This window comes from Prionailurus viverrinus, chromosome F1 (genome assembly GCF_022837055.1).
Source record: "Prionailurus viverrinus isolate Anna chromosome F1, UM_Priviv_1.0, whole genome shotgun sequence".
NCBI lineage: Eukaryota > Metazoa > Chordata > Mammalia > Carnivora > Felidae > Prionailurus > Prionailurus viverrinus.
In genome coordinates this window covers 3,449,166-3,457,851 of record NC_062577.1, presented here as the reverse complement: position 1 = coordinate 3,457,851, position 8,686 = coordinate 3,449,166, and positions in this window count along the sequence as shown.

Genomic DNA, 8,686 nt, shown 5'->3' with positions numbered 1-8,686 from the left:
TGGATTCAGGGTACAAGGATCAAAAATATCCTGCCAATGTTTTGGAAGGTGAGGATCAAATACACTTTAATTAGAAATCCACACTCAGCAAATCTATCTGTTTCTATACATTTGTACTTACTTTACCTTTGTTTCTTAGTAATGAGATTTCCCTTGGCAAATTCCCCATATTGCCTCCACTGGGCAGAGAAGAAAAGAGATATGGGCACCCCGAGGCTGGAATGCTTGGAGGTCTCAGGGGGCCCCCAAGAAGACAGGCATGAAGGAGGCAGCAACTATCACAGCCTAGCATCCTGGGAAGAGTTAGTGTGACTGGGGTTGGTTGAGAGGGAAAAACACAGGGGGAAAAGTTGATTTTTTTTTCCATTGGGAGATTTATTTGCACTGGGTGAGTCTATTATTAGTCCATAAAGTTCCTTCCATTTCTACCAAGGCAGTGATTTCTCGTCTCCTCTAAAAGTCCTCAGCAAAACAAACACTTATTAATGGTATTAGGCTGGATAAGCTATGTTGTCATGCAGTAAAAAATACACTCCCATTGGGGCGCCTGGGTGGCGCAGTCGGTTAAGCGTCCGACTTCAGCCAGGTCACGATCTCGCGGTCCGTGAGTTCGAGCCCCGCGTCAGGCTCTGGGCTGATGGCTCAGAGCCTGGAGCCTGTTTCCGATTCTGTGTCTCCCTCTCTCTCTGCCCCTCCCCCATTCATGCTCTGTCTCTCTCTGTCCCCCCCCAAAAAAAATACACTCCCATGTCTCAGTGACTTCACACCACAAAGGTCTCTTTCCCATTCGGAAAGTCCACTGTGGGTTGGGTGGCCTCCCAGGAGTCTATGCACCATGCTGTCACTCTGCCAGGCTGATCTTACAGGTCTGCCATGTTGCCATGAGCCCTCCTTGACAGTCCAGGCCAAGGGAGACACAGCTGGGGGACTCAGCATCGCCTCTTCTGAGTTTCGACCTGTAAGATTCACATGGTCACAGCCCATAGGACAGAGCTAGTGGTGTGGCTCCCCTTGAAGGAAAGCATGGCCAGAAACCCAGTTTCTATTGCGTTGGGTGAAATGAGAACCATTCCCCAAAACTGAGTATCAGTGACACAAACAGATAGACATTTCAGCCCCTTTCTCTTAAGGGAGACCCAGGGAACACATTTGTTGTGTGAGGTATTTGCTAATATGATAATAACGATGATGACGGTATGAACGAAGGCTCCTAGAAGGCAGGGACAGTGTTAGGCATCTTGGTACCCCTCACACCTGGCAGGTACGTGCCTCGGGAAAAGGGCTCAACGAAGCCTTATTGGGGAAATAAATGTAAGAATGAGGCATCCTGTATTCTTAACTTCACGAGGCATTTCTTATTGCTGTTCTTTCCCAGCAGACCCCAGTTATATCACATTAAAAAGGCATTCTTTGAGCCTGAAATAGCTTTCTACTTGCCATAATTCATCTTGATGAGAACTGGAAGCCATCGCCTTGCTCTGGTAGCGGATAGGAAACAACAGGAACCAAGTCAATTGCATTTCAGTTGTAGACGTAATTGCCACTGTTGTTTGTCCCCTTACCTAAATATCTTTCCAAAGAAGCGCATTAGCCTTCAGATGCATTTTGCGCATTAGACCCCTTGGACAAGTCTTTATCCAAACCAATCCAGGAGCCATTCTTTCAATATCCAACGCTCCGACCACCATCGGCATCCATGCTCATGGTTGATTTTCTCATAACAGTAATGGGCCCGCATTAACCACACGTTGTCTCTCACCTAGTTTCCTGTACGGTCGATGGTGTTCCCCTTGTGAGGCAATTTGGCCCTGCAGCCACTGCCCAGATAATGCCTGTCTTGATATTTTGGCTTTGGCCTTCTTAGAACCCACTCATGAATGAGCAAATGGTCCTTGGCTGGACTCCTAAAAATAACTTGTTTTGCCTGCTGCCTTGACATCTGACTGCGAAGTCAGTGATAGGCAGAATTAAGTCAATGTGAATTTAAAAAAAATGTGCTGTGGTTTATGCACTGTTGTTCCTTCTGCAGTGGTTTGAAACAATGTCAGGATTTCTACACACTCTTTTGAGTTTACATATGAACTTGGATATGCCCAAGTACTGCGTTCTTTTATTTCTCTTACACCCGAATACTGGGTTCTTTTATTTCTCTGAGTGAAATCTTGTATGCAGGCTTTGGTTTTCTCCTCCAGGCCTGGTGTCATGCAACAAAACTGTGTATGTGCATGGTCATATTTTCATCTGTGTGCAGGCTGCCCCCTTGGGGTTTGAATATTAGCATTTGCTGATTTTTCCTGCCATATACATTTAAGTGCAAAGAGTTTCATTTAGATGCAGAACGGCCTGGAAGGTTGAGGCCGTGTAAGTTTTCAGTAATGACCTTAGTATGTACGAAAAGGTAATGGGCAGTTTTATATGGACTACTTATAAACTATCAAAGGGGAGGGGCACCTGGGTGGCCCAGTCAGTTAAGAATCTGACTCTTGATCTCAGTTCAGGTCACTTGATCTCACAGCCATGAGTCCAAGCCCCGAGCTGGGCTCTGTGTTGGGAGGGAGTCCCACTTAAAGCAAGCAAGCAAACAAACAAAACTATCAAAGCAGGAAAAAAAAAACACATGTAATTCTTGTTTCCAGGATAACGTAAACTGGACAAGAAGACTGTATTCATTCAAGTTCAACTATTCTCTACCAAAAATCTTGGAATGGATGGAAATCAGTATTTCAAAAAGACAGCAGGCTAAATAAAAGTAACCATACAATATTAATCCCAAGTAGTTCTATTTTTCTTTCTCTTTGCAATTTATTAAAGTCTGGAAATAATAAGAGAAACCTGAAAAATGAGGAGGGCAATGATCCCAATTTATTTTTAGTTATTTGATAGTCTTGTAATTGCAATCCAATATTTTGACTTTGGCCTCTTGTTCAAACGTGTCTTTGGTTATAGACCAGATTGTTCATAACTGGATATAATCTACTTTCTGGATTTTCTAATTGAAAAAAACAAACAAACATTAATCATATGCCATTGTGCTCTAGCCTATTTCTTATTTACTAACAAATGCATTAATTCTTTTAATGGTTTTAAATGAGTGTCCAGACTGTCAGTTATGGTTTTCTAATTGCTAACAGTCCACCTACACTTACTCAACCTTTCTTTTTTCTAGTGCTCGTATGTTCACAGGAACTCAGTCCAAATGGTTAGAAGTTAGGTAAGTTGGCGAGTGTTTAACACAAGGGCAATTTATAAAGATGCCCATGCTGTACGCTGCCTCCTAGAGGTGGGGACTGAGACTGCAGGGATCATGCAATCATTTAGGAGCGAGGACATAATCCAGTCCTTTGCTATTAAGCCCGTGACCAAAAGGTGTGACAGCTACATTTGGAGTCCCAGTTAATGCTGAGTTTCATTCAACTGCAGAGGTGAGGCGTTTCTCGGTCTGACAGGTAACAGATTCAACAGGGAGGCTTTTAAGACACACATCCCCAGATCCCAGCCCTTCCCCTTAGAGATATGGCTTCAATAAGGCTGAAGTGGGATCCTGGCAACAGTATTTGGTAAAAAATCCCCCAGGTGGTTCTAATGAGCACTTAAAGTTTGTGAGTTAGTGACCAGTGCCTGTGGTTGGACCTCTAAGCCTGAACACATGAAGAAAGATTTGAGGGAACAAAGGGATGAGCCCAGTTCTGGCTCCACACCAAAAGGTCCTGGAACGCTGGAGAATTCCTGATGTTTTCCCCAAACCTCAGAGCTAGGGTCAGAGAGCAGAAAAAAAATCTCTCCTTTCCTAAGCCACAAAACTCTGGCAGGCGCTTGGTGATTTCTTTGTAGCAGATAAGAGTGGAAGAGTCACTTCATGAAGATTGGGAACCTTATTCATTACAACTGTTTAGAGATGCTGGGGCCCCATTTGTGCAGGTGTGTCTCCTGCTGGGGTTGCAGGAATGGGCATCCTTGGGCATCTTCTCATTTCTCATGAAGGTGAAGACCCCTCCCCCCAAGTCTTGTGTCCTCTATTCACCCTCTTCTCCCACTCCTCTGGGGTCCCGGTCATTCACATACCTTCCTTCCAAAATTATTGGAATGCCCATGTGGCCCAAGTGATCCTAAAGCCAGTAATACTAAATTGGGGCTTCCTTGAAACGCACATAAATCAGTTGGAAGCCTTTCCATTTTTAACTTAAAATTCATCCTGGTTTTACAAAAGCATTTTTGTATAATTTCCTCTTTTTATTCTATATGAACATCAATACTTCAGATTTCTTTCGTTAACACAAAAATGTTTAATTCACTCTTACATTTCAAGTGAACAATCCAAAACATTAAAGCTTGCTTTGATTTTTCACTTGGGAAATAGACAAATAGTCTGAAATTCACCTTCTGCCTATCAGATACCTCAGATCTCTGGAAGACAGCTAAACTTTAAAACCAAACCATGGAAGGCAATAGCAGTTAATAGTAACAACATCTTCTGAACAGTTCTGAAATGGAGGTTGCAAGCTGTTTACACAAATGAAGGAAGGGGCACCTGGGTGGCTCAGTCGGTTAGGTGTCTGACTTCGGCTCAGGTCACAATTTCACAGTTTGTAAGTTCGAGCCCCACGTCAGCTGACAGCTCAGAGCCTGGAGCCTGCTTCAGATTCGGTGTCTCCTTCTGTCTCTGCCCCTCTCCTGCTCATGGTCTCTGTCTCTGTCTCTCTCTCTCTCAAAAGTAAATAAACATTTAAAAAGTTAAAAAAAAAAAAACAAATGAAGGAAGGATTCTCAAGATAAAAGGTGATGGACAATAACGTCCTATTTGTAGGGTACAAGCTGGTAATTCAGTTGAAATGGAATCTTGGACTTTATTCCTCTTGAATCCATTATCCTTTATCCCAATCATGTTTCCTCAAATGGATTGCCTTTAATTATTGCCTAGAATTCAAAGGAAATGCTGGTTCAATAAAACCATCGTGATAGATTTTCTAAGGAAAAGTAGAGTTTTATCTATTCATCCATCCACTCACCACCTACTAATCTAAATCTATCACCTATTTCTGTTGTCTCTCTCTTTCTCCTACCCCTCCCCCATCTGTTTTTGGAGGGTCTAACACTATTAAAAATATCCCAAATGACCTTATATCTCACAAGTATCAGCACATAATCATAGAGCCTATAAAATATACAACAGAAGTATAAGAAAAAATGGAAAAGCTCTATCTGCCTTGATGATCCATTGATATATATTCCAAGATCACCACTTAAAGGCATTTTAAACTGTTTTTCTCAGCAATATAAAGCCTTATGGAAACTTTTCTTAATGTCTTCTATACGTGTTAAAGAATTACCCCTCATTATGGAAAAGGCACGTGAACAAGGAGAAAGACCGAAAGGAAGAATCAAAAGAAAAGTAGTTGGTCAAAAAAGGAGAAACTCCTGCAACTTGGGACAAAGTGGATGGGCCTCACGCGTATCATAATAAGTGAAATAAGTCAAACAGAGAAAGACAAGTAGCGTATGATTTCACTTACATGTGGAAGCTAAAAAACAAATCAAAAAACCAACCAGCCAAGAAATAAGCAAGCTCATAGCCACAGAGAACAGAATAGTGGTTGCCAGAGGTGAGTGGTAGATGGTGAGAGAAAGGGAGTCAAAAGGTAAGAAGAAAACACAAAACAGAAGACATCGTGCTGTATACCTTAAATATATACAAGTTTTGTCAAGTATATAGACCTCAATAAACTTGAAACAAAAACTTTAAGAAAAAAGGTCTCCATGTTGGAGAAATATTCTGTTTTCCCTATTAAAAATCTAGCTATAGACTAGATATATCTAGATATAGCCTGGGTATCTCAGTCCGTGAAGTGTCTGACTTTGGCTCAGGTCATGATCTCATGATCCATGAGTTCAAGCCCCAGCACAGAGCCTGGAGCCTGCTTTGGATTCAGTGTCTCCCTCTTTCTCTGCCCCTCCCCCCGCTTGCACTCGGTCTCTCTCTCTCTCTCTCTCTCTCTCAAAAATAAACGTTAAAAAATTAAAAAAAATAAAACTAAAAACCTAGCTATAAAATTGTTTTGGAGTTTCATTAAAAAGCATTGGTAAAAATGTAAAGTCTATTGAACTAAGTGTATTACAGGAAAAGTTTGTGCATAGTGCTTAAAAAAGTCAAGGAAAAAAAAATAGTTGGACTTGATCCTTTTTAACCATAACGGGTCTATAATATTTTGCTACAGACACTCTATAAGGTAATTTAAGGGCATCCAGTATCTCAATGTATACACTTAACACGTTAAGAACATGAAGAATTTGTAGTTGACCAGGGCTTGTGACTGAAGTCACACTGTTTAGGGAGCTCATCTTCCATGATCAGAAATTAAGAGTCTCAGATGTTTCAGCACAAAATGACCTGAAAAGGACATTTTGCCACACACTGAGCTGTCTCCTTGAGCATGTAGTGCTTGTTGAATCTGGCCGTTAGATGAGGATTGAGAAACAAGGATGTTGGAAACCTACTTCCTGTGTATTCATTAGGTAAGGGAGACCTGGTGCTCCTATTCCTTCTCTCCTTCCTGGAACACAGCGGAACTGCATTTCCCACACTCTCTGGCAATTGTTTTGAGGCCCTGTGGCTGAGTTCCCCTTGGCAGAATGCGGGCAGAAGTGTCAAAAGCCACTCTAGGCCTGGACCGTTATACATTCACCACACTGTCTCTATTCTGCTGAGGCTTGGGCGGCCATAGATAGAAAATGGCCCAAGTCTCTGACTGATGGCTGACGTAGAAAGAGCCTTGGTGTCCGAACAGCTGCATGGAACCAGGGCGCCCATATTCTTCCTCCATCCCTAGCAATCCGCATCAGACTGTTACGTCAGAAATACACCTTCTGTGAAGCCACTGAGGGAGAGGGTGTTTGTTCTAACAGCTACCATTATTTCTCCTGATATTTTTTTTCATATACTAGATATGTGTTCTTGGAAGTATATTAGAATCTAATATTTAAATATAGGCTTTGTTACATTGGCATATTTACGTGATATTGTACTTCATTTAAAGGTGCAAACTTTAGTGGTAACATATACCCTACTGTCCACTGTGCTTTAGGGAAAGGCATATAAAAGCATCAGTTAGAATTTGGTTCAGCTGTATGTGAAGAAACTCTAAAGACCAGGCATTAAACAAATAGACAGGATTTTCTCTTACAGAAACAAAGTTGAGAAGCAAGCAGTCCTGGGCTAGTATGGTTACTTTAGGAAGTCATTAAATTCAGAAGCTTCTTGGACGCCACCTCTCCAGCCTCCCTATTGTGTGGCTCTCATACTCGTGGTCCATGATGTCAGCCCAAGCTCCAGCCATCACATCCATATTCCAGGCAGTAGGAAAGGGGAACTCAGCAGAACTCAGCTACAGGGCCTCAAAACAATTGCCAGAGAGCCTGGGAAATGTAGTTCCGCTGTGTTCCAGGAAGGAGAGAAGGAATAGGAGCACCAGGTCTCCCTTACCTAATGAATAAACAGGAAGTATGTTTCCAATATCCTTGTTTCTCAATCCTGGTCTAAAGGCCAAATTCAAAGGGCAAAGAAGAAACGGGTCACAAGGCATATTAACAATCTTTTTTTTTTTTTAATTTTTTTTTCAACGTTTATTTATTTTTGGGACAGAGAGAGACAGAGCATGAACGGGGGAAGGGCAGAGAGAGAGGGAGACACAGAATCGGAAACAGGCTCCAGGCTCTGAGCCATCAGCCCAGAGCCTGACGCGGGGCTCGAACTCACCATCCGCGAGATCATGACCTGGCTGAAGTCGGACGCTTAACCGACTGCACCACCCAGGCGCCCCATTAACAATCTTTTTAAGGGGGGCTTCCTATAAACTGCCACAAAACACTTCCACCGTATTTTGTTGTCCAAAACTGATCATCTAGGTAAACGCCACTGCAAAGGAAGCTGGGAAATGTAGTTTTATTTTTAGCAGCCATGTACCTAGTGAAAAGTGAGTTATATTACTAACACAAAAGGGAAAACAGTTATATAGATGGATTCCAGAGCCTCTACCACATTAAATAAGCACAAACTTGTTGCTGTGAGGGAAAAATAGACTTATACAGAAGGCAATTTTGGACGGACCTCTGTGTACATCCTACAAATGTTTGTTTGTCTTAAAAATATGTGATGCATCTAGCTTACGGTTTCCATCTTACTCTCAGTCCATCGGAATTCCTCTGGAGTCCGTGAATTTTAACTATCCTCCAGTGTTTGGGGACAAATAGACCCGCATCAGACAACAAAGGAAGAGTAAAGATACTTTACATTTTGTGTATCAGGATGCCCAGAAATGAGTAATTCCGTGCCCACTTGAGTATAACAGGGTCTGCAATTGTTTCAATGTAAGGCTAGCATTGCGACTGTGGTATTGATTTATGGGTAGGTAGTCTCTGTTCTAAGTCTGTTTATGTCTGGGTGTGCTTGAGGGAATGGTAAGAACTTCCTGTTCTCCATTTCTATAAGGAATCATGGAGAAACTCTGGTAGAATAAATACGGATCAAGTGAGAACTCCCTTTCAATAAGATATGAGGTCGACACCTTTCTTTATCCTGTGTCTTTTTGGTGCCACGTATTTTCCAGGCATCCAATACATATACCAGATTCCCCTCAACATCCTATGACGTCAGTAATGCCCTCCCAAGTAAACTGTATATTTGGTTTCAAAT